The sequence below is a fragment of the Epinephelus lanceolatus genome, chromosome 24 (assembly GCF_041903045.1).
Source record: "Epinephelus lanceolatus isolate andai-2023 chromosome 24, ASM4190304v1, whole genome shotgun sequence".
In the NCBI taxonomy this organism is placed as follows: Eukaryota; Metazoa; Chordata; class Actinopteri; order Perciformes; family Serranidae; genus Epinephelus; species Epinephelus lanceolatus.
In genome coordinates, this window is record NC_135757.1 from 13,923,609 (window position 1) to 13,950,970 (window position 27,362).

General features: G+C 41.8%; 1 protein-coding gene across 3 annotated transcripts in view; it reads right to left on the minus strand.

The window, feature by feature from the left end:
- LOC117249842 (beta-1,3-galactosyltransferase 1-like) overlaps positions 1-27,362 on the minus strand; it is a 124,528-nt gene that overhangs the window by 44,374 nt on the left and 52,792 nt on the right. For all 3 annotated transcript variants that reach the window (XM_033615629.2, XM_033615628.2, XM_033615626.2), the window contains exon 2: positions 20,881-20,936. The gene's annotated coding sequence lies outside the window, so the exon portion shown is untranslated. The remainder of the gene's footprint in view (positions 1-20,880; positions 20,937-27,362) is intronic.

Sequence of the window (27,362 nt, forward strand, 5' to 3'; positions counted from 1 at the left end):
CTCCTTAATAAGATTAAGGCAGTCTGGGAGCCTCAATAAACTAACAGGCTCACTGGGTTTAAATGGAAAGTGGAGTTGGATATAATCTGCATATAAATGATATACAATACTAAATCTGTTTATAAACTGTCCCACAGGCAGCAAATTATAAAGAGAATACTAGAGGCCCCAGAACCGAACCCTGCAGGACACCACAAAGCAGTGGAAAGGAATGAGACAGAAACTTCTGTCAGTGAGATGATATAAAAACCAGTCTAATGCTGGTCATTAGTATCATCTGAAGTCTGCAGATTCTGTATGCCCACACAGTCCTGAAGAGAGGGCTAATCAGAGAAAATTAATTAAAAACACCTATGTGGATACACGTTGTAAACTAATCTGTATGTGGGAGTTAATCATCTAACAGGAAAAGGTGAGATGAAAGTCATGCGATCATATATGCATCAACATCAAAGATGATGTGTGTTCCTCTGACAGAAAACTTTCCGTGTGAGGAAAAATTAATTACTTTTCAAAACCTCATCAGTGTCTCTCTCATGACCCCACATGTGAAACATTGCACGTTACACGACCACGAAGTGTGTCCTGCAGAGCCAGCGTTAAATTACACAGGCGTAGGAAGGCAGGTCTTTACACTATATGGCAGATCATTTTCTGTTCTATTCACCCAGGCTTGTTTTACTCCCTCCTCTCATTTCATGCACAATAACCTTCTAAGACAGAAAGGCTTATAGTCAGGGTGATACAACGCATGAACTATTACTGAATATCTTATAGCAATTCCAAATTAAATTTTTAATTACATTCTAAATGGGCTGATATTTAGAGATTCCTTTTAACCACACTTACATCACAAGATCCAAACATGTTTGAAATTATTCAAGTTATTTTTGTGCAAATATCTCCAAAAGCCTCTCAGCAGATTTGTTCATGACACAGATCTAAACACATGTTTATGCTGCTTTGGGCTGTGTCTGAGTTCAAAGAAGTGTTAGAGGATTTTTAGTGTTCCGTTATGGTGAAATAATAGAGTGGGTGTTAATTATGCTTAAGTAGTTAATGGCTGTTCTGTGCAAGAATTTGATGAATTTATAGCTCTAAAACAAGCCAATTTCTACCCTTAGAAAATACATTTTGGACTAATTGTGCTTTCAAGACCCATCATCAAAACATTTTTCGCATTTGATCAGCAAGATGAAGGTTTTTCTTTATCACCATGCCTCCCAGACTTGTCTCTGTCTTCTGATTGCTATCAAGCCTCCACACTGGTCCTCTGCAAACCCTCCACGTCCTGACCAATGCTGGTGGCGTCCCTTCCAGACAGTTGGGGCCAGATATGCATCACACATGCACAGCCACAGTTTACAAGGGAATCTATTCATCTTCCCTGTCTGTTGTGTACATTTCATAAGTGTTATCGGGTTTGCTGTGACATTAAGTCGCCCTAGAATAGAGCAGTGGCTTGTTTGGAGCCCATTTATTTTCTCGTGAAATACTGTGTCATTACATTCGCTTCATCCAATTAAAGGGAGGCTGAGCGGGTGAGAGAGTAAGCAAATATATACAGAGAAAGACGGAGAGGAGAGTAAATGAATGTTAGGCTTTCTTTTCATTTCTGGTCATTGACCTGCTAATCAAACCAAACATTCTGATGTGTGTGTCCACCATGATCCAACAGCACAAAACAGGACTTGATCATAAATGGGATATGATGTTTAGATGTAAGACAAAGAAGTTATTCATATCTCCATATTGATTGACTGATTACTGCAGTCTATTTGCGGTTACAAAAACAAACCGGCAATGGGAGAGCGACAAGGAATATTAAATGCTACACTGCACGTTTATTACCACCTGACAGCTTAACTGCTAATGTCTTCTCTTGTGCCATCGCCAACAGCTGTCTGCTCTGAGTGCATCCACTGTCTCTACCTCAATCTCTCTTAGTTGTTTGACCGCATTCACTATGAGATAAGCCTCAACACAGATACTCTGTCCATATAAACACACACTTATTTACCTTTTTTAACTGTCTCTTCTTTAAATAAAAAACATAGATCTATCAGTACCCCAGGGATGATGTATTTCCTCTTAGGGTTTCTGACAGCCGTTGCACTGCAGGGTTTATTTTAAGGGTTTACTTTGCGAGCGCAAAATGTGTTTCACGCTGTCCGTTTCAACTGATTTCATCATTACACTACATTTAAGAAAAAGACAACTATACTGATGGTAAACACGTTATATGGGACGAATACAGTGGCAAACCATAATTTGATCCTTTGTCACCCGGGGAAAAGATTCAAGTTAGGGGGAAAGTTTTAAAGCTTTGTAAAATGCTGTCTAAAGCATATTCATAATTAAATGGGTCTTGTTGTATATTTGGCAATGTAATAACATTTTTGCTATTTTATTTTTGGTAAAAAACATTCTGTCAGTTTGTCCCAGCCTGTTATCACTGCAGATGAAGTCAGTTGCTCAAATGAGTGTTATTTCTTACTGTATATCATTCACTTCCCACCAATATTGCTTTCATTTTCATGCTGTTCTGTTGATTGACACATCTCTTGGAGATTTTATGGAGTGGAAGGTAACAAATATAGTAACTCATCAGCCGTCTCACAACAGTAGTCTACTCACAGTATACTTAATGCATGAAAACAATCTGTATCATAATATTTTCATGACTTGTTCACAACGATACAATCATAATATGATAACAATTATTAAAAGTATGCTCTGTATGGGCAGCACTGTCCCTTATAAACATTAAATATGACCAAATAAGCTGATTTTAAGTGCAGTAAACCAGCCCTGTGTTCATGACATCATTGCGGGGGATCTTATTGCAGCCAAGGACTAGCGAAAGACCCAGCAATGTCCCAATGGGGATCACACAGGTACAGGAAATTCTGGGTGGCTGCATCTGTATATTGACCACATATAAATATAAACACACTGTATGCAATGTCCCAGGAGACGAATATGACTCCATACTCCTGAAACATACATTCTTGGTACAGTTTATTAATATGTGCGATAACCCATATCTCTAGGCAACATGTCAACATTGATTGTAGATCATCCTCATTTCCCGACAGCAGAGCGGTATCATCGACATATAGAGGGATATTTACAAGTACAGATGATGTGAGAGCACTGTTTTGTTCCACGGAGATATACGTCAGTATACGACATAGAGGCAGCTGACTAACACCTCAGCGATGAAGGGCACGCGCACATGCATTGATCCCACCCAGGAGAAGTGAGAGGGAGATACTTGTGGTGATTGAACCACACCAGTAACACTCCTCCAACTGAACTCAGTGCAGGGAGATGAAGCAACAGCCTGTGAGTCGGAGGGGAAAAGCAAGAGGACAAGAGAGAGGTACGGTATGGGATCCTGCACCCCTCTCCTGTACGCTTTGACATCGAGCTTTCTCCTTGAGCTTGCCGCCAGCGGAGGGTCCCATGGTAACCTACCCCAGGAAACAAGGAAGCAAGATCACTGAAGCAGCCACCAACCACAGGGTGGGAGAGTAACCCTGCAGCATTATAAGAAGGTGAAAACTAGTGCTGGCCGCATCCTTAAATTGGCTCTGTACCAGTACTGTATACTGTGCTGCACACACCCACCTGCTGCAAGTCATGCTGCCAGCACACATCACAACCACCCACACACACACATGCTGGAATACACTACTTTTAACAATTCAGAGTCTCTCTGATCTCTCTAATCTCTGGATGTACAACATCACTCTTTCTCCTGGTGCATTTATATCAAAGCTGAAAGCCAGAATTGTGAAATAATATAAAGGATAAAGTTTGAAAGGGAACTCCAAGGCATCATATACAAAGTGAAAAAGTTTTGACAGCGCTTGTTGTTTCACAGTTACAAAAATCTGTCCACCTGCTGCTTTTGGATGTGGCTCAAAACTAATGGATTTTTTTGGTTCGCTGCGTTGTCAGTGAGCCGCACACAACCCTCTATGGAAATATGCTGTCTGCGAGGATGAAAACGTTGAGCTCACACCTGCCTGAATTACTAACAGCGACCATTTAACACTTTGCTGATGAGTGTTGCATTGTTGTTTCACATTGTGTGTGTGCACATGAAAGCTGTTAAACTGAAAAGGCTCCTACAGGAAAATCTGCCAACGTGCATGCGGCTGTTCTCTTTTGTGCACCCTGTCAGGTGGAAACCTTGTATTTCTAAAATGTCAACTTTTCACAGAGGCAGCCTTGTTTCTAGCCTTGAGCAACATGTACTTTTGGCTCAGTCAGTGGGTTATGAAATGGGTTTGAAAAGACCAAAGTTACATAAATTTATCAAACAAGGGACACTTTGTTGTAATTAAGTTAAGGTTACAGCTCTTTCTGCATCTTTTTGTCCCTTCTTGATTTTAAAAATACAAACATAAATGTGTTTTTTATGATAAAGATATATAGTAGGGATGTCAACAATGATCTATTAATGAGTTAACCACAGGGCATATTTTTGACAGGTTATGCATGTCAGTCTGAGGGTTAATTTTACTGCTCTTCACTTTACTGCACTGCGCACCAACCGGGTCAGGTGGGAGCTAGCAAGAGGCACTGTTCCTTCAGCAATTAGTACCTCATATTGTATTGTATTAGACTTCTTTGATACAACTAGAAAACATCGAATAAGCTTCAAATATATCATGACAACACGCTTTGACTCTCGCCTCTCTCCTTCTGTGTGCTCCTCATACTTTCACTGTATTACACCGAGGTGAATGAGCGTGGCAAGGTGAGAAAAACTCAGCCTTTGCTGCATCACCGTCCTTCCTCCTCCTCTAACTTCTCTCTGGGCTTTCAGTCCTGCCTGGCAGCTGGGGCTCCAGAGTCCCTTTTGTCATTTCCACTTCAATTATAGCCGCCTTCGCGATGGCAGCCCCCACAGCACTGCGCATTTTCAGGTGTCGCTTGAAAGACGAACCTCTTCGCCTGGCAGGAGCGTATACGTTCAGTTTACAGAGTGATCAAACAGTCCGGCACTTTGATAATCTCTCGCTGCCTGTCTGAGTCCTCCGCTATCTTCCTGGACAAGCAGTGAGTAATGAGAGTGGGGTCTGAGCCAAGCCGTTTGGCTGTGTAATCCCTTTCATAATGCCCTTCATTGGAGGGCCAGGGGTCATAAATAAACAACGGCGGTGCGGCGTCACAGAAGGCTGGGAGGCAGCGTCGAGGCGGGCAGATTGTAAATTGGTCTTGCCCAGGAGGAGGGGTGGGGGTTACGCTGCTGATGACTGAGGGGGTCACACAGTGCCATGGTGTGACTGCTGCAGACACTTATTATGCTGAAGGTGTGATGGGCGGTGAGGGAGAGGAAGAGAGGAGGGAGCGCTGAATGGCAGAGCTGTCTAGGGGTTATGTTGACTGCTGGACCTTGTGATGATAGGGAGCTCCCGTGGGGAGATGGGGACCTAGAAACAGCGGCCCTCTGCAGATGTACTCTTTGTGTGTGTTAGCGCATGACTGGACGTGCACGTGAGGCCGCGTGTGTTTGTGCATGTCCCGGTGTTGGTCCGTCAGCTGCAGGCGTTACTCCTCCCGTAGCTGTGAGAGGACCGGCTAGGTGCACATTTGCAAATCGCTGCAAGGTCAGTGCGGGCCTCGTTGCTCAGTGTCAAAATGGAGGACAGGAAGGAGGTAGGTAGGTGGGTGTGTGGGTGAGGGAGGAGAGTCATCATTGTCTCTGTGGGGGGGACCCTGGGGACCTGAGCCCTTGTTGAGTCCTTGAACTCCTCTCTTTTCTGCCTGTTCACAAACACAAAATAAATGGCTGCCTCTGTGAAACACAGTCATACAGATACACGGTGCAGAGGAGGAGGACACAATGTTTTTATGAATGACATGTTATGTGCTTTTATGCTATATCAGGTTGAGATATTGTGCAGCGGGCGACTATAAGGTGACAAGGGAATTTCATTATCAGGTTACTTAAGCATCTATCCATCTACCAAGTGCTATTTGTGGTATCACAGGCAGCCACAATGGCTCAGCCAAACAGCCAAGGTCTCTCTGACTCTTCATAAATGATGTGCCAGAGTCAAATAGACATAATGCCAGTGTTTCATCTAAACTAAAGTCATGACCAAGACTTTGATGAGATGAAACCATAGCTACATCCACAACAGTTTGAAAAAGAGTTTTAAAATGAAAATGATCTCTGTACACAGGAGCTTTTTAGCATCGTTCATATGTAATCTCCATTCATACTAACACATCTGAAAACACACATGACATGACCATGCACATGCACATGCCAATGTAAACAGGAGTCTAATCTGCAGTTGGTTGTTTAGTTACAGAAAACACGACAGATGGCAAAAAGTAAGACCAGAGATTTCTGTGTTTGGACCGACAAGGGTCCATGAGGGTTGTGAGACAATGAAAAGCAAATACGGCAACATATTCGAGCCACACAGGGAGCGTTATCCATTGCTGGAGAAATCTGTGACAGGTGGAAAGGAGGAATGTTAATGTTACCCACACAAGAAAGGCTACATACCTTAAATGTTTTGGACTAGATAAACAGAATACTGATTATCTATGGCTGAAAATGAGCCCAAAACTCTCAGCCATAAATGGGCCAGAGCTGGCCCTCACTTGCCAGAACAGTGTGCTGACAATCTAACCACTTTTTTTGGAGATATACAGTACAGGCCAAAAGTTTGGACACACCTTCTCATTCAATGCGTTTTCTTTATTTTCATGACTATTTACATTGTAGATTCTCACTGAAGGCATCAAAACTATGAATGAACACATGTGGAGTTATGTACTTAACAAAAAAAGGTGAAATAACTGAAAACATGTTTTATATTCTAGTTTCTTCAAAATAGCCACCCTTTGCTCTGATTACTGCTTTGCACACTCTTGGCATTCTCTCCATGAGCTTCAAGAGGTAGTCACCTGAAATGGTTTCCACTTCACAGGTGTGCCTTATCAGGGTTTTTCTTGCTTTATCAATGGGGTTGGGACCATCAGTTGTGTTGTGCAGAAGTCAGGTTAATACACAGCCGACATCCCTATTGGACAACTGTTAAAATTCATATTATGGCAAGAACCAATCAGCTAACTAAAGAAAAACAAGTGGCCATCATTACTTTAAGAAATGAAGGTCAGTCAGTCCGGAAAATTGCAAAAACTTTAAATGTGTCCCCAAGTGGAGTCGCAAAAACCATCAAGCGCTACAACGAAACTGGCACACATGAGGACCGACCCAGGAAAGGAAGACCAAGAGTCACCTCTGCTTCTGAGGATAAGTTCATCAGCCTCAGAAATCGCAAGTTAACAGCAGCTCAGATCAGAGACCAGATGAATGCCACACAGAGTTCTAGCAGCAGACCCATCTCTAGAACAACTGTTAAGAGGAGACTGCGCCAATCAGGCCTTCATGGTCAAATAGCTGCTAGGAAACCACTGCTAAGGAGAGGCAACAAGCAGAAGAGATTTGTTTGGGCCAAGAAACACAAGGAATGGACATTAGACCAGTGGAAATCTGTGCTTTGGTCTGATGAGTCCAAATTTGAGATCTTTGGTTCCAACCGCCGTGTCTTTGTGAGACGCAGAAAAGGTGAACGGATGGATTCCACATGCCTGGTTCCCACTGTGAAGCATGGAGGAGGAGGTGTGATGGTGTGGGGGTGTTTGGCTGGTGACACTGTTGGGGATTTATTCAAAATTGAAGGCACACTGAACCAGCATGGCTACCACAGCATCCTGCAGCGACATGCCATCCCATCCGCTTTGCGTTTAGTTGGACGATCATTTATTTTTCAACAGGACAATGACCCCAAACACACCTCCAGGCTGTGTAAGGGCTATTTGACCAAGAAGGAGAGTGATGGAGTGCTGCGGCAGATGACCTGGCCTCCACAGTCACCGGACCTGAACCCAATCGAGATGGTTTGGGGTGAGCTGGACCGCAGAGTGAAGGCAAAGGGGCCAACAAGTGCTAAACACCTCTGGGAACTCCTTCAAGACTGTTGGAAAACCATTTCAGGTGACTACCTCTTGAAGCTCATGGAGAGAATGCCAAGAGTGTGCAAAGCAGTAATCAGAGCAAAGGGTGGCTATTTTGAAGAAACTGGAATATAAAACATGTTTTCAGTTATTTCACCTTTTTTTGTTAAGTACATAACTCCACATGTGTTCATTCATAGTTTTGATGCCTTCAGTGAGAATCTACAATGTAAATAGTCATGAAAATAAAGAAAACGCATTGAATGAGAAGGTGTGTCCAAACTTTTGGCCTGTACTGTATTTTTATAATCATTTAACTAGAGCCGAAATCATTAGTTGATTAATCAGCAACTATTGTGACAACTGATTATTCGTTTAAGATGGTGTTTATCTGGTTAGGGATATTTTCTGCTGGTTCTTCCTCCTCTCTTGTGTTGATCTATTCCCAGTTTGTGTTGAAATTACTTCAAGAACAAGTGTCACTTCAACTAAAAGCATGCAAGCCCATGCTCACCACAGCCCACAGCTGTGTCACGGCATTGCCCCTTTAAACTGAAATTAGCCCTAGAATTACTTTTACATAACATACCACCGACACAAAGTACTTAGTATGCTATGCAACCCACTTTGAGCCACCAGAGACGGCTACAAAGCCTGCACTCCCACGGATAGGAGTGGAGAGTAAGCGTGTGTGGCAGAGTGCTTACGTCCAGAGAAATACTTTTGGGCAGAACTTTGAAAGTTTAGGTTGTCTCTTCCAGTTCAGTCGGAGTAGCAAAACAGAAATGTTCCGAAATGTAGAAGTCAACATGTTTACCAAGACGGCGCAGTGAAACGAGAACTCTCAGATGAACGTGGTGGGAGAGTGTGGATGAGGAGACAAACACACAATATATCTACAATATATCCTGCACTTTTCCTTCCTTTGTCATTCTCTTTATCCACTACCTCATTTTTGCTGCGTTTCCCTCCTCACTCTAGCCTATTCTCCCGCTTCCTTTTTACTTTCTCTCTTTCCCTCTCTCTCAAAAAACACAGGAAAAAATGAAAAATGACCTAGTTGATAAAGGCGGACGTGATAAATGGCCGTCGAAAATTCTGCCTTTTGAACCTAGTTCTAATTTTATGCGGCATCAAAACACCATTGTGCCAAAGTCCAAGCCCCCACATTGAAGTAACGGCATTGCAGTGCATAAAAGCTCCCTTATGAAGTGTGCTGTCAGTGTGTAGAGGGAGGGTCTATTCATCTACACCGAGATTAGCTTTATCAAAGTCATGCATGGTTAAGAGTATGCAATTGCTCATTGAATACACAAAAGACTAAAGGATTTCGGGTAAGGAAAAAGCCTCACAGTCCGCACACCCTGGTTCACTTCTAACATCAAACTCCGCTGTTCAAAGAGATAGTGTGCACTGTGCTTTGTGTGTGTGAGAACACCTCCAGGAAAAGGAAAGTGTAGGGAGTGTAGGGGAGTAGCAGGGGGTAAATGGTCAAAGCAGAAGTGGGCAAAGAGGAGCAGAGAATGAAAAATGCATCGGCAGTTCGCCGAAGGTAGCCGCGCCTCTGTGTCTCTTTGGAAAAACATTTTCATTCTCAAGCACTTTCACCTTGACACCTCGTCATCAACAGTCAGCCTCAGACATCATCAATCAACCTCCATGTGCATAAACTACTGGCAAGCTTTTTGTGTTCAACTAGACTCTTACTCAAAGCCAAGTGAGTGCCCCCTTGAGGAGACACGCTTCATAATACAAACAAATTGTTGTTGATTTTCCTTCTCTTAGAGCCCTACCAAGATTGGTATAATACGCTCAAAGAAATGCCTCAGGGTCATTAAAATTTCAAAGTGTGTCACTAGTAGCATCAGGGTTTATCCACCAGGGACAGCCCAGTCATTAGAGGAAAACGTTGGCGTTTCTGCAAACCACAGATATTTACATTTGTACCTTTCATACATATCATATCAGCACTTATAAGTGATGACGGATAAGAGCAGACTTTGTCATCTGGAGGTGGAGGGAATGGTGCATGAACAAAGAGCGGTTGATTTTTACCAAGCCATTCCTGTAGTTTGCTGCCTGTGTTTTCTGCTAGTATAGTGCCACAAAGAGTGGTTGATTTTTACCAAGCTTTCCCTGTTTTTTTTGCCTGTGGTGTCTGCCATGATAGTGCCACGAACAGCAAATTTACCCAAGCCATCCCTGCGTTTTCTGCCAGGATAATGCCATGAACAGCGGTTGTTATAGCTGAGCCATCGCTGGGTTTTCTGCTAGGATGGTGGCACGAACAGTAATTGATTTTCACCAAGCTATTCCTGCGTTTTCTTCGAGGATAGTGCCACAAACAGTGGTTGATTTTTACCAATCCATCCCTGTGTTTTCTGCCAGGATAGTTCCATGAACAGTGGTTGATTTTTAGCAAGCTTTTCCTGCCTCGTCTGCCTGTGGTTTTTGCCAGGACAGTGCCACAAACAGCAGTTTTATCCAAGCCGTCCCTGTGTTTTCTGCCAGAATACTACCACAAACAGCGGGTGTTTTAACCAAGCCATTGCTAGGTTTTCTGCCAGGATATTGCCATGAACAGCAGTTGTTTTAACCGAGCCATCCCTGTGTTATCTACCAGAATAGTGCCATGAACAGCGGTTGTTTTAGCCGAGCCATCCCTGTGTTATCTGCCAGAATAGTGCCACGGACAGCGGTTGTTATAGCCGAGTTATCCCTGTGTCATCTGCCAGAATAGTGCCACGAACAGCGGTGTTATAGTCGAGCTCTCCGTGTGTTTTCTGCCAGAATACTGCCATGAACAGCGGTTGTTTTAGCCGAGCCATTCCTGGGTTTTCTGCCTGAATAGTGCCATGAACAGTGGTTGATTTTACCAAGCCATCCCTGCAATTTCTGTCATGATAGTGCCACAAACAGCTGTTTTAACCAAGCTATTGGTTTGTTTGCTGCCGGGATTGTACCCCCCAGAACTGGGTATTTTAAGCCATTCATTTAACATTCTGTTTTGGCTATACCAAACTATGCTATAACCAAGTGGGTGCCTAAATCTAACCAGCTGTTAACTCCAGTGTTGTTGAAACGTAAAGAAACATTAAGTTTTTACACATCTGCTACTTTACAACAATGGGTTGCCAAGGAACATGAGCATCAACAGCAAATGTAATGGACATCTGGTAAGTAGTAGAGGATTCTCACCCTACAGTGTCTGTTAAGAGAATAATTTGACTTGACAGTGGTGTTAGAGGCAATGTCACAGGATCAATAAGATCTTTCTGAATGACCCTCTAGGGATCACAACAATCAATAACCAATTTAATGGAAATCTGGACCAAAGTGTTGGACAGACCAATGAACCAACATCATTGGGTAATGTTTGAAACAAAGTAGTTGTGACAGGTCTTCTGATCACATCTGAAGGCAAAGCTTATTTCTGCAGGGTTCCTTTTAAATAACACAAAGAATATAATTAAATACTTGTTTCATGGTCGTACCCAGCAAAAGTACTATCAGATACAAAAACATTTTATTATTAACATTACCTACAGCAGGGAAGAGGAAAATATTTAACACTTAAGTAAATTAAAGGTTAGGCTTTATAATTCCTTCTAAAGCCTCTGAGGATAGTTTAAAAAAATAATTGCAGGTATGTGTGAGGTGGTTTCACACGCTGTTCAACCATTCAAAAAGCACTTCAGTTGAAGCACACTGATGCTGAGGCCCACAGGTTCAAGGGGAAAACTAACAAAACACAACCTCCGTTTTACTCTGTTGTTTTTGTGTTAAACTGTGTACACGTTGGAGCAGAACGGTGATGTTTGTACAAAGCAGAAGTAGTTAAAACTGCAGACAGCTCATGCTGGTGACTGACTGCTTATGGACTCCTCACAAGGATGTGTCAGCCAAAAACTTTAAATTAGCAGCAAAGTGAAATACAACTCAGAGAGAGAGGGGATTCACTCCAGCGATTCCAAAACAAAAGCAGCTCGCGACCTTCACTTTAAATGAAACCTTCATTTGTCAAGAGATGCTCTGACTGGCAGAGCTCTCTGCTCAAGTGGATATGCACTACCACTAAACAGAAAACAAAACAGCACTCATACACTGCACTGCTCTATGCAGCACTGCATTGTGCCAGGTTCAAGGGCCAGTGTAAACACCATTTGCTGCTTCTTTCACAGATATTAACCCTGCAAACAGGAAGTGATGATGGGGAATCAGAAGCCTTGCCCTGCCCACTTCACAGTCCAGGCTTTGTGGTAGAAGGTTAAACACTGCAGGAATACACCCTGTGAACTGAGCTATAGACCGCCTCCACACAGCTAGGTTAAGTGCAGACTCATTGATTGGTCTCACTGATATATTTTAAGAACCGCCTTTGATTTGTTTAACCTGCTCAGAGTGAGATGAGTGTAATTTAATGGACAGAACAGCCTGCAGAGAGAACAGACTGTCCACATTGGCATGTACACAACTAGTGCCAATTCTGCCAAAAAGGAAAATATAATACTCCTCGTTACATGAGTGAATTTTCACTAACGTTGTTTTGATGATGACAGAAAATTGCTTTAGAGACATTAAGTGAAATTAAGTACGAAGAGTGCATGTGCGGCCACAGGCTGACTCCAGCCATGTGTTTTCCTCTGCATGTGCAACTTGTTCAAAATGTTATAAAATGTTTCAACTAAAAATATAAGCATTGCCTCCACCTCCACAGAACAAAAGGATGTGGACAAAAGAGCAGCTTAACCACAGATGGAGAAAGAAGAAAGCAGAAGTGTTTACAGGATACAGAGCTGGCGCGTTCTCCAGTTAGTCACTACGCAGTGTTGCCAGATTAGACAGTTCCCCCATCAATCAGGCTACTTTTTATTCACTTAGGCAGGTAGAAATGGCTTTGGGTCGGTTCTGATAATTTAGGCTACTTTCATTTTTCCTGACGTTAGGAATAGTCCAATAAATTGGCCCCACTTTATATCTGAGTAGTTTGATTGAGATTGACAATGCAGAGTTTAGCAGGTTCAGGTTGACACACAATGAATGTTAACTGCCAAAACCAAATGACAACTCAATTCATTACAACTAGGTTGAAACTTATTTTCCTGTTAAATCATTATTCGGTCACAGCTCTCTGCCAAGAATTTTAAAAGCTTTTCATATAAATGAAGACTTTGAACATTTCATGTAACATTATCCAAAAGAATTTATCATTTTACTTGTGTAACAAAAAAAACAAAAAAAAACCCTGTCCAACATGAAAATTAAAAATTGAGGCTTTATGAGGATTGGATAGATTCTGGGCTTTGAATATACTACTATTTGTAAGTCAGATCTATACAGATAAATATAGAGTACTATGCCACCCCTGCAGCTTGTTCAAGTCATAGTGAATCAGGGTAATGGCTAGCTGAAAGCAGTCACAAGCTTTGAATTTGGCATTTTTGCCATCTCCATCTTGGTACTTTGGAGCCACATTTGGACGAGAGAGTGGAGATGTGCGGACAGTCTGACACTCAAGCAGCCCTGCCCTTAAACATGCGGAACTTAAAGGATTAATAACATGCAAACAGTTGAGTTAAATGAAAAATCACCTTCACTGTCACCCCTGTACAGTTATCATGAATGTTAAAATTAGCTATAGAGACTGAAACTGTTTTTTGTACCAGGCTGTAAACATGTTTATTTCTGCTGTAAGGTTGGACATTTTAACATGGGGGTCTATAGGGATTGACTTGCTTTTGGAGCCAGCCTCAAGTGGCCGTTCAAAGTACTGCAGTTTCTGGCACTTTTGTATTGGCTTCATTTTTTTAGCCCTGGGGGTTGCTGCTTGGTGTTCACTGGCATTAGCTAAAATTCAGCAGCCACTTGCTGCCTCAGGAGTTCCTTACCAACAATACTAGCCTATTTAGTGTGCTGAAAAAGTACGTAAGAATATTTTGTGTGTCTGAAACCTTCATATAAAAAAAACAGAACAAGACTTGCTCGATTGGACTTATTTTTTTGTCATTAATGAGAAAGTAAAGTACCAAAACAGGTACAGCTGGGCACTGGTACCAAATTCCAGGTACAAGTACCAGTTCAAATGTGAACGATACCCAACCCTACAGGGCATTTTTATACATATGTTCTTATTCTATTTTGAAAAATGAAAAATTCTGCAGAAATACTTCAATATGATAAAAGTTCCTGACAAAAAAGTGAGGAGAATTCTAATGAAAATTTGGTTTTACCTGACAAGGCTGACATCAGCTAAGGTCATAACTACATATAATCAGACTGGAATGTTTCCATGAGCTCTGACCTGTTGCCTTATTTTCTTAATGACATTGGGCTATTGATGAAACTGTATTAATGCAGGTTCTAGCTATCAGAGCTGCCCTGACACAGCAGCCTCCCTCCAACAATGGCTTAAATGAAACTCTAATTTGCATTCACCACTTGACCTCTGTGCGATCTTCAACCTGTTCGACCCCAGATATGATCTGAAATCTTGTACATCAGCAGAGAGAGGTCCTGCGGGGAGAGGCTGCTGTGATTCACATGTCAGCCAAGACAAATAACCTGCACTTGAATTAATCACCCTTTCATCCCACGGAGCACTTATTTGAACCCGGGCGCACATTATAAATCAACTCGCACACGGCCAAGGCAAACCTGTGAGGTGCATCCACAGTCCTCTGGCTTCTGTTTTCAAAGCGATGTGATGTTATTGTTCGAATCGGTAGCCTCTTGCTGCTCGCCAATTGAAACCCCACCACGGTTTCATTTAATCTGACAAGTATAATCTTCTGAGATTGCCCTTTACTGCTGTGGTGTTTGGAAAGCTTATAAAAGACTCACTTCATTGATCTGAAGACACTTTAAGAGGCCTTATTGTTGTTCCCATGCCATAATCACAAATAGAGCCTTTGAAATGGAATAACGCCAAACAATGCCAGTCAGTGAGCGAGTCAGCCGTGCACTAAAGGCTTAATGGTTTTATCATTGCTTTGAAATTGTGCGGTCCATCTGTGTGCTTGTGTGTGTGTTACTGTATTTCTGTCTGTAAATCTGCCAGCAGTTCAAGCACACTTCGTTTAATGTAACTACAGATGCTGCGATTGTTGAGGTAGTATAGATTGAATAATAGGATCAACTCTTCTATGTTTGGGGATAAATTACTTTTTTCATTGACAATCAGAGCCATTAAGTAGAGTTCGCACAGTCTGAGGGATACACACACACATCCTTTCCCACTCATCAAGTCCTTTACCTCCCACTGAGCCAAAATGGATTTCCCCCTGAGGCCGGCATTCAAGTTTTATGTTCCTAATGACCCACAATAATTCAACTGTGATTGATCAGAGAAATCAACTAATGAGTTACAACCACCGTGCCAAGACAGAGACGTTAATCTCTGAGGCCTCTTCACCACTGTATTAAGCATTGTGCTCCCTGATATCTCACCGAGCGGTCAAATAACTCACCGCCATTGGCTGAGCCGATATCTCTGTGTGGTGTTTACGCTGAACACACAACGCAGTGGGAAACCGTGCATGGCAAACTGAGCCCTGTGTTCGCACTTCATTCGCAGGACAACCGCTCGCCGCAAGGACAGCCGGGGAAGATGTATGAGTCGGCGGCGTAATGTATTCATAGGGAAAAAAGATGGAGAAATTGGTCTTGAGACATGATAAAGTGCCCGCTGAGGTGTCTTTGATAAATTATGATGAAGCTATGCAAATAGCGCCTGCAGCTGGATCTCCGGCGTCTACTGTTCAATTAGCTCGTCACTGTGGCAGTAGACTAACACAGGGACTGGGTGAGCAATGAATCCATCTATTACTGAAATTCATACGAGCATTATGATGAAATCAAAAGCAATGTCCTGAGCTTGATAAAAACAAGAACTAATTCTGATGCTGAGATTAGTCCACGATCTAAAATCAACACTTTATGCATGGGACCCTGGTTAAGACACCAATTAATACACATAGCACATGTTTTTTAACCCAGTAAGAAGAAGCCTCATAAAGTAAGTTCCATTATGTCAGCACATTACACTCTTATATCTGGATCTGTGTCAGAGCTGCTTCCAAAACTGTTTCACTGTATTAACTATAATTCATCAAGGTGTCTTTCCATTCCACTAACCAAATAAGAGCAGGAGAAATCCTCCAACTTGTCAGACAAATTATCCCGAGAGTTGACTGAATATTTAAAAAGATTGGGTTTTATAAATAAAAAGGGCTGGATAAAGAGCTGCTTTTAACTATTTGTGTATACTCATAAAGAATTCACAGTAACTCCCAGAGTCCTGATCTGGGAAGCGGGAGAAGCGGTTCAAAGAAGCCTGAATTGCCTCTTAGATGCTGACTGCTCTTCCCCAAGGTCCATCAATACTTTCGCTCCTTTTCAATAAATATTTAACCACGAGGTTACGCAGGAATCACCCATGCATTCAGCTTGTACATTCATGTAACATAGTACAACTTGTACGCGATTAGATGCATCTTTGAGGCCCAGAGAACAAGCCTCTGCAGACAGACAGGCTTCAATCCTCACCGACGATCTCTTGGATTTCAATTAAGTTACTGCTACTGAACACCATCTTGAAGCTCTCCTTATTGATGGCTTTAGAAAGTGGAATCTGAATATCATAATACAGCTGAAGACACAATGTGTCAGGCTGCAGAGCTGCTGCAATTAAAAATGACATCATGTAAAAATACTCTTCAAGGCTAGAAGATGCTAATTCCATGCAGATTTGTAGAATGATTCATGTATTAATTTGGCATGCTGAGTGGTGATTAGGTGAGTGGGAGTGAGCGGCAGCCACTAATGCTCAGCCAAAGCTAAAAACAGTATGGTGAGGGGAAGCGAAAGCCGGCAATTTCCTTCATTTACTCAGTGTGAGAGATGACCTTTTCACAGAGTCCCTGCCTGTGGCGCTAAGGAAGCGCGCATATGAAGGGGATTTGAACTTTAGCTTGCATGGTGCATCTGACATATGTATGCTAACTGTTTGTGTCTCTGCGGGCGAGCGCAGACACTGGCAGGGCACTGAGAAGGAGAGGCACAGAGGGAAGAAAGAGCAGTCAGTTCTTAATGTCTTATTTAAAGATACATTATCCAGATTATGTTTCAGTGCCCAGTGGCAACCTCAGACTGCAGAGTGTCCTCCCACCTTTGGAGGAGGGCACTGTGGCATTTGTGGGCAGTGTTGCGTGGGATAGTGAAACCATGTTCCATCACATTCAGACATCAGTTTACTCGACATGATTACTCCTACTCAGCCTGTGAAAACAGTTGTATAATATATATTCTGTGGCTCTGAAGGAGATTTGCCAAGTCGGAGAAAATAACCCTGATGACACCACTATGAGGTCATCAGGGTTATTTTCAACATAAAGCCTGGGTAACAAACTGTGGGCAAGGGGTTTGTAAGATGTGGGCGTTTACCAGGCAGGGATTTCAAGATCCTATCCCTACTAAGTTGCATTATGGGTAGTCTTGCCACCAGACAATCAGAGATCTCCGCCTTCTGATAGTCTGGAGACACTCCTTTCTAAAGTGTGTTTAACACACTGGCGAAAACGGCCAGCAACAAAGCAACGCCTCTTGCATTTTTGAAAAAGACACGCCTTCTCGGAAATGTGCGCTCCCCCTTTTCTCGTCCGCAAGGAAACAAGCACACAGAGAGCTTGAAAATGGATGCCGAGAGATTTAACTCTGTTTTATCAAACGTGTGCTCATCCTTGAAGAAAATATTTTTTCCAGCGGATGTCTTAGTTACAACATGATTGAGCTATCTGGAGTAGTTTCATGTCGTATCCGACAACGGGAGGCTTTTAACAGATGATGTCCTGTTGCAGCTTTGCTGCTGCTGTTAGCTGTCCCTGTCAGCTGCAGCCACTGATGCTTTCTAGACATCGTGATTTCCCAAAACTGAATAAATACCACACATAGCAACACAAAACTGCTTTGCTAGCTCAATCATGTTGTAACTAAGATATCCGCTGGAAAAGATATTTTTTTCACGGACCGTTTAATGAGTTATTACCTATTACAGACACCGCTAACGGCTAACAGGGCTAACAGCTAACGGTTAACCCAGCTAAACATGCACACAGAAATAGTAATGTTTGTTCAGTCATTGTGTTTATAGTCCAAACGGTGATACAGTGATGTGAAAAATGTGATATATAGGCTATATATATATAGCTAAAAGCTCTGCTGGTTTTCTACCCAGAAGTATTTGTAAACAACAAGGCGATTCCCTCTATAGTCCAGCCATACGAATGAGTCATGGCCTTGTAAAAGATTATGTTTGTTTCTTTTAGTTGGTGAGAATGTGTCGCCGCAAACGCGACAAACATCCACTAACTTTGACGGAGTTTTCTGCGAGCACGGCTGAGCCATTTTGTACCGCTACACGTGTTTCTAGTGGGACTATGTTTACAAGCACAAGAGTTCAGCGAGCCACCGAAGGGCCGCCCTGCAGATTTACTATTGGTTCTGCAACGTAGGGAGTTTTTTTAAACTCTGAAATTGTATCTGCCCATCTAAACACAAAATCAGGGAGAAAGTCATCAGTCTTTAGTTAAGCAAAGCGTCTAAAGACTGACTTGTGAGTCTACATTATGGGAAATGCAGGATCCAGACTTTTTAGAGCTAAAAGTCAGAATTCTTCGGTCTCTTGTGCATTAACCTAGACGATTTATTTTTTATTTTTTTATCTGTGTCTCCTGAAGGGATGTCACCAGAAACAATACTTAGATAGCAAATCGATGCCAAATTTCTGGCACAGCAGGTGCCAGGGATGTAATTGCACTGCACCACATGGGGCAGCATAAACGTTTTCAAGTGTTCTAGTCAGCTGGTAAATGCCAAAGGAAGAAGCACCTAACATGTGAAAGATGGTGACAAGTGCAGCTGCAGCGACAACTTGTCGAAAAGAAAAGCTTTTGTTTTCCTGAAGCCGTAGTTTTAAATGCTTTGCAATGGGAGTGGCACATACTTACACTATGCTACTAATACCAGCAGCGTGATGAGACACTGAGCGTCTGTTCTGCACTGAGAACTGCACGTTTAGCATTTTCTCTGGTCACTGAGAGCTGAAAAATGTTCGACTTTGAGTAAAACCATGAATGTATTAAGAGATCTGGACACAGCGTTGGAGGTGAGGCTCCATTTATTCCAGTGAAAGTAGCTAAGTGGCGCCAAATGTTATCAGATTAAATTAAATCCTGACAGTAAAAGGAATCATTTCAATTTCCAAAACGAATGTATCCACTGATTTACAGATGTCTCTTTCATATTTAAGTCTATGGGAAAAAGCCCTTTGGCCAAATGGCATCACGCAACGGACCTGGATGTTATAATTCCACAGTTTGGCCACTACGAAAATTGGCGTCAAAGCCCTGCACACTTCCTGTAGGCCTGGGTATAACCCTGCGTTCGTTACTGTCAGGTTTTACCCAGCCGTCCAATCACAGTGGAAGAGGGGCGGGACAAACAACCTACCACAAAGACCACCTGTCAAATCTTACATGTAGAGAAATATGCTCATATATTATAGGCTATTTATTAATATATCAAAATCATGAACACAGATAAACTAGTAATTTACTTTCAAGGTGGATTATCAGGGAATACTAATAAACTGAAATTTTAATTTAATTGTATTTAATAAAAGAGTGTATGTTTAAGTACATGGCATTTCTTGTTTTTAGTTTTTCATGGTGTTCAATTGGGTATCGAGAATTGTGGGATTTCATTGTTATTGGTATTGACTACTCGCCTCTTTCATGTCCCAGCAGTGCTCAGCTGTAGTACCATGTCATTATCATGTCTGAATGCATCTTGATCCAATCACAAATAAGTCTTTTAACAGTCTAGAATATAGACATTTAAAAAGATTGTATACAAAGCTGTAATAAAATGTGACAGAGCTATAGACCCGCCTCAGAATCATCGCAAACATCACTGTACTGTGCATCACTGAATCAAGGTTGTGCAGACCTCTGAGACAAGATGTAGAAAATATGGAGGACGTGAAGTGTGGTCAACCAACAACACTAGCGGCAACATAACGCACCATCAATCAATGCACAGCCATGGTCATACAGAGCAGCAGTACACATAATTTTCCCTTTACTTTATAGATCATATTCTCCGTCCTGCTTAAAAAACAGTTTTCTCCTCTGGTGATTAAGAGGCTCCAGGTGATCACAACTAACAACAAGTCTGCTCAGGAATTACTAACATTGACAAACAGACCTGAGGCCCACAGCAATACAATACAATTACATCGAGTGAAACAGGTTTGATTAAGGTTACAAAAGGTGCAGCTCAAAATAATAAAGAAAAAACATCCTTGGTATAAACATCATTAACATTCAGCCGAGTTACTAGAACTGAAAGCAAATGCATAAACCCAAGATCAGCAACACTTTCCTCTTTCATCATATTAATGTATGTTTAATATATGACCTGTGATTACTGTGTTGATGGATCGTGTGCGGAGACACAGACTTGAGAAAGGAACCAATATGAACCACTGGGATGCACCATACACCATATTTCCTCTTCAATTTAGAAATTCCCTTTGATGAAAAGGGAACCCAGGAGACTTAAATGCATGCAAGGGTGACAAAGCCTCTGCTTCATTAAACAGCGAGATTGAAGCAGTGAACCTCAGAGGCAACAATAACTTTTATTCAGGGCTTCTGTTTCAGTTCTCGATCTCCTCTGGCTTGTTTCCAGCAGAGGAAGCTCTGTGAAATACAGGACCACCGTGTCTACCTATTATGAAAGGCCTTTTAAAACCAGAAAGAGGCTACATCCCTGACTGAGCAGCGCTTTGACAAACGGACAGGAAGCTGAGGTCAGTGTAGTGTACCGTACCCGACACAGCTGGCTCTCGTCCAAGGCAATATGGGCTCCGTCTCTTCATACCATCTCTGTGAAGGAAAAAAACAGACAGAGCCAGGTCAGGACGACTGATATGAGACTTGAAGAAAGAGAGGGAAAAGAGATTAGATGATGCTGTGGAGATGCAGGAAGTATGTGTAACTTCAAGGCTTTTTTTTAAGGCTCTGTTGTCAACTGGCGCCATAGTGAATCTGTAAAAAGCTTCTCTTTAACATGAATAAATTAATTTAATTCAGTTGAACCCATTCTGTCAGAAAATTAAACAATGAAGCTGCATTGTACGTTTTCAAGTAGCAGACACACATATGCTTCCCTTCATACAAAGTGCATAAAGGCCCGACTCGACTCAAATATATCTTGACGCGGACCATGAGGGAAGTTTTAAGTGTAATCAGCCAATGGCTCATCAGTATGCTGCAGCCACCGCCGCTATCTAACTACAGCAACAAACAGGCGGAGAAGGTGGAGGGATCTATTGATGTATGCTCTTTTATGAGAACTTATCATTCAAGACTCACTTACGCCCAGAAAAGGTCAAATGAAATTTCTCTCGTATCAAATTGAGTTTTTCACTTGATTAATAAGGTTCCGCAGCAGATGCTGCTGCACCTACACACACACATAACCAATTTCAAAACATTCTCAGGTTTTCATTTACCTTGAGGATGGCACTGAACTCAGATAACACAAGTCTAATTAATATATTCCAAGAGAAATATTTCAATTACCAAACTTGGCACAATCAACGTTTCACTGTATGGCTACAGGATACTACTGGTAGTGAGCAGGATGTCTTTCTGTCTGGTAACAGCACTCCCTTGTTCACTCACTCACTCACTCACTCACTACCTCCTATATAACAGTCATTCAGTAGTTTACTTTATTGAGAAGTAAAGTAAGAATTCAGACACTCATCATTGCATTCGTCATTGTATTGCATCTGGAGCTATGAGCAGAACATGTACCTTGCTTTTTCCATTCAGCTGAAACTTCTAGGGAACTAGAGATATATGAATTTCACACTCGGCATTCAGGCACTCTAATACATCTGCAGACAATAAACATGGTAGGGGTAGGAATCACCAGAGGCCCCACGATTATCGAATATTACAGCTATTCTGAACATGTTCAATATGCTGAGTGTTATGATACAATATATTGAGATATATTGCGATTTATTACCTGTATTCAACTGCGAATTATGTCCCCAAAAGAAAACTTTGTCAACATCAAAAGTTTAATCGAATAAAATAAAGTATTCAGTCTGTTCATCTCAATTCAGTCATTTTTATTGCAGCAAAATGAAACTAATAAATTGAAAAGCAACTGATTATATTACTCTAGTAGGCTACCAACAGTTTCATTTGTATTTGTCATATTACTAATTTATGTAATTAAAAAAAAAAAAATCAATACATGGTGTCCGTGTAATGATATGATATTGCCACACGAAAATATCCTGATACTATGCTGTATCAATTTTTCCCCCACCCCTAAAACATAGTGGGGACTGAATTTAGAAATAGACTCGGGCCCTATCTTACACCCAGTGCAAAGCAGTTACTCATTTCAGACTGTCACAGTTGTCATTTTCACAGCCAGTGCTCACATTGCCTACTTGGACCCATCTGTGTGTCAGTCTAAGGACCCGTCCCAATACCCCGCCTTGGCCCTACCCCTTGGCCCTACCCCTAGATTTGCGCGTTCCCACGTGGGGTAGGGGCGTCCCAATTCCTTTTTGCATGTAGGGGTAGGTGGCATAACGAGGGGTAGTGGGTATGAAACTAGCCCTTCGGAGCGAGGGATTTCAGATGCTGACTTGCCAACCAGGGGTAGACGTCGCCATGGCTACCACCGAGCAAGAGACGGGGAAAAAAGTTCATACAGGTACGTATAATTTTGCAAATACACATGGAACTTTTGTAAAAACTTTTTCGAATAACTGTGTATTTGTGTAGAGAACGGTATAACAATTTTTTATTGCTATTCATGATGTCTAGATTGCAGTTGACCAGCTAGCTAATGTTACCGTCGTCAGGTTGCTTGTTAGAGGGCTAGCTAGCTCGCACTATCTGGCGTCTGTCATCTGTCCTGTTCTGCAAAATTGTCGGATTTTCACATTGATGATTTCATGATTTCAACCCCTACCCCTCGTTGCTTCATTTCAAGGGCCAAGGGGTAGTAGGCAAGGGCTATGGGTAGGGCCAAGGGCTAAGGAGTAGTGGACAAGGGGGAGGTATTGGGATTGGGCCTTAAAATGAGGTGGGGTCAGGTATATTGTTGTCATATTTCTATTTTGAGGCAGCAGAAAACAATTGCGCCCATGACCAACAAAAACCTGGTCTGAAGTCATCAGTGCAGTATTTTCCTGCAATTTAAAGAACACATGAATCAGCTAACAAGATGCACCCACTCGGCTTGGGCAGTATTTTGTCATACCTTTCTGGTATGACAGTATTTGTGTGTCAAAAACAAAAATATAAAAGGTAGGCTACTGGTGAGTCATTGTAACATGTATGTGATTGTCTAGCCTGCGATGCTGTGTGACTCATTTGTGATTAGCCTACTAACACAAGTCTTGTTGGATTTAAATGCTTACAGCCCATGGAATAATACATAATACAATAGGAAATGAGCACAATACGTCTGTGGGCTGAACGGAGGTGATGAGTTGAATAACATCATGCAGCTGATAAAATGATTTTGTAGTTGGAAGAAGTCATCTCAAGATAAAATTATATGTGGCAATACTCCTTAACAGGGGCAGAGGCACTGTTTGTTTTTCATCCCCACCACTCACAGTTGCCATCTTTCTCAGCTCAGCTGTCTGTTTCACCAGTAGAAACTGGCTGTGCACCACACCACCTCAATACAGCATTTCTGTATCGTTTTAATAGAAAGAGGAGTGTCCTGGATTTTGAAATACCAGTAAACCCAGAAAACCATAAAAATCCTAACACCACCCATTCCTAGCGCCCACATAGGCGGTTCACAATGCACGTACACTCTGCTTGTTATTACAGGGACATATGGATGGGTTGCAGGTGGGTGAAATAATTCATCATTAATGAGGAAAATGCAATTACATTCTCTAAAATGTGAACATAGCAGAGAGCAGAGCAGAGCTGCTGTCTGACTCCCCATTAAGAGAGACGCTGTGTGCATTTAGGCATGAGGAGCAGCATGACTTCATTGGTTATTTCAGCAGCTAAAAGTTTAGTTGTGTTTCCTCTGTCAAGTTTATAACTACCATTTTTAGTTTTGCTGCTGAAATGTCCCACAATATTTGCTGCAGTGAAATTACTGCTCTTAATGCATTACTCTCAGGGAAAAACACTGCTTCTCCAATTTGCTGAATTCACCATGTAAATAGCAGCATGCCAGGTGCAGGCTCACCTGGCTTTAAAAGGGAAGCACTCTGATTTGTTCATGTTATGTCCAAAACACACCTATGACTAATTAAAGGACTAAATACAAGTCATTTGCTTCTTGCACTTTACTTTGCGCCCAGAAGTGGTTGGGCACACCCTAAATGCACCATGCATTGCCGGAATCTTTTCAATGGGAATTAACGGGAAATAAGAGGAACAAAATAGAACAGGGGTTAACAACTCAGCCTGTGTTTTTCATGTCGAATGCAGATAAAAACAAACCTTTTACTGAATCATAGCAGACACAATTATAAAACTTTCTGACAGAAATGAAAAAATCAATTTAGCCAAGTTCAACTTTAATTAAACGCGCTGACTTTTTTAACACGGTATTGAACTTTTTTTGAACAACAACAGAACACATTCCCATCCAATAAAGACCTCCCCATGGACTTCCTCCATGTCAGACTCGTGATGGGAGAATGCACTGTGCATACAGAAGGCTGAAATCTTTAATGGGATGTTGGTAAATGAATTGTGCATATGATGGAAGAATGTGTTGCTGAATGCAGTGTATGATTAAAGTTCAATTAAATGGGCATACTGTTAACCAAAACACGCCAGAAGACCCAATATTGCTACTTTATGTGTAGCCCAGAGAGCCACGCTACTAGTAAACACAGATGAAAAGAAAAAGGCAACTTAAAGTAAAGACAATCATGGGGTGACTATCTCCCACCATTTGGCATAGGAGAGAGAAAGGAAACAGCATGTCAAGGACAGGATGGAGCCCTGTCACCGCTCCCGCTAACAGGCAGAGAGCGGTGTGTGCTGGGTAATTGGGAAGAACTTCCTGCCCTCGGACTTGAGTGGCATGCCTCAGCCGTGGCATGAAGTCGGTTACCTGATCGGAGCTTAGCTACACCGAGCTGTCAGCTCAGCTCCGGAGTAATCGCAGCCCTCCATTAACAAGCTGCTCGTGCACCAAAATGGCTCTCGGAGAGGGAGGACAGTGTGAACACGCAGAGGAAAAAACACAACCACACACACACACACATAGCAGCGCACACACTTTAAGGCAGCTGATGAGCAATCACCTTGCAAATTGGCTTAGTATACAGACGCAGAGAAATACTTATTAGTGCATCACCAACACGCTTTGGTGGCCTTGGCACAGCTCCGCCTCACTATAGAAGCTAATTCACACATTTCTCTCATGCAGTTACCTCATTGTATAAACATGCCTCTGTTCACCATTTACATAATTTTTCTGACGCTGGAAAAAGTGTTGCCATGTGGAATGCATTACACCCTCCCTGTCAGCCTGCTAATCAGCATAATATGAATTATTGCTATCATTACAGTGGGTGGCCGAGAAATAACAATAGGTCTTAATTATTCAACAACGAGGAATAATAAAGGGAAAGCAAAAGCACCTTTAGTTTCTGCTGCCAACAATCATTAGAGTTTGTATCTCTCTCCCCTTTGGGGAGCACAACAAGGCTCAGTTTCTCTGTTGTGGAAATCATTTCTACGACTGCGATGAGTGATGAGCTTGTTTTTCGCCCTGAATATACTCCTGGTGTTGTTTGTCTGTGAGAGCTCAGTGTGGAAATTACCATAAGAGCCCAATAAAAATGTGCTTTGCCTTTTTTTTTTTGAGTTATAATTTCTAGTGTGTAGACTAATTGTTACTGTTTCTGTGTGCCATTAGAGGGATGACTGGGAGGTTAATTTTGCTAAGTTTAATTTCAAGTCATGGTTTGGTCCCAGATTTGAAATTAATGTGGGTTACATGATTAAAACATTTTTTTCATCTGAATACTTCATCAAAGTGGATGTATTACTTGTTACAAAACAAGTCAATAAAAGTTTGCGTATGTTTTGTGGTGCGTATTAATGATATTCTTTAAATAGGGCTATCCACCACTGATGACTAGACAGAAAAAAAATAGCTCTGCATATAATGATCCTCTTTATATTTACGGTGTGTCTCATTATGCTTTTAAAAGATAAAGGGAATTTGATCTAGAATGGGGTTTTTCCCATATCTGTATATAAGAACTAATGTAGGCCTGTCACAACACCATTTGTTGGATGATACATTGTCACAGAAATAATTGGGATAAACATTATTGTCATTGAGATTATTTTATACCACTGATTTCAAGATAATATATTACAATGTCTGAATATTTTTAAATGTTTTTTTAAAAAGCAAATAACACCTGTTAATGTATACAAGAAAGTATATACATATTTATAGTCCTAATCGTTTCCATTTTTGGTCTCCCCTCTGTTGGGGTACCTAGCACACAGATTTGGTACTAAAAGGTGGAGCTGTGAACACTGCAGTCTGATTGGTCAGTAGAGGACGGTCACTCTGCTCAGGGCTGAGTTGTGGCTCATGTAACCACTGTTCATACCATGGAGAGTTTTATTAGTAAACTGTAACTATAAAATGAAAGGATGCTGAGTCGTTAACTTAACTTGTAATGTTACTCAATTCACAAGCTGACGGGGTGAATCAATCAACACACCTTAAATATTCCATATGACAACTTTGACCATTACTTAAGTATTTATATGACACACACTTTTAGTAATGAGCGGATCTTTAAGCGTTTATATGTATTAATTTCGGCCGGGTTATGTGAACTGCATATACTCTAATCCTCACTCTGAGAAAAGCAAAAAAGGGCCGCTAGAATCGAGCTACGGCAACACTAAACCCCCGAGCTTGCCTGAGAAGGACTAAATGCACAAACCCGCTATTTTTAAATATCCCATGGAGAGAGACTCTCACTGCAGCCTGTTTTATTTTGTTCTGAAAATGTCGGCGTGCAGCCTCGTTCTGTGGACGACAAAAGAGGTGCAGACTGATAAAGGAGGAAATACAGTGAGTGCTGGACGGAGCAGTGAGTGACAACAACCCCACCCACATTTAAGGGTACTGTTTGCATGTCTGAAGGGTTACTTTTGGTTCCAGAGGTACCATACTGAAAGTGTTTAAGAGAAGCTGCAGACAGGCACAGTGGTGGTGCTAACATTAGCGTGCTAATGCTCAAAGTGACAATGATAAAG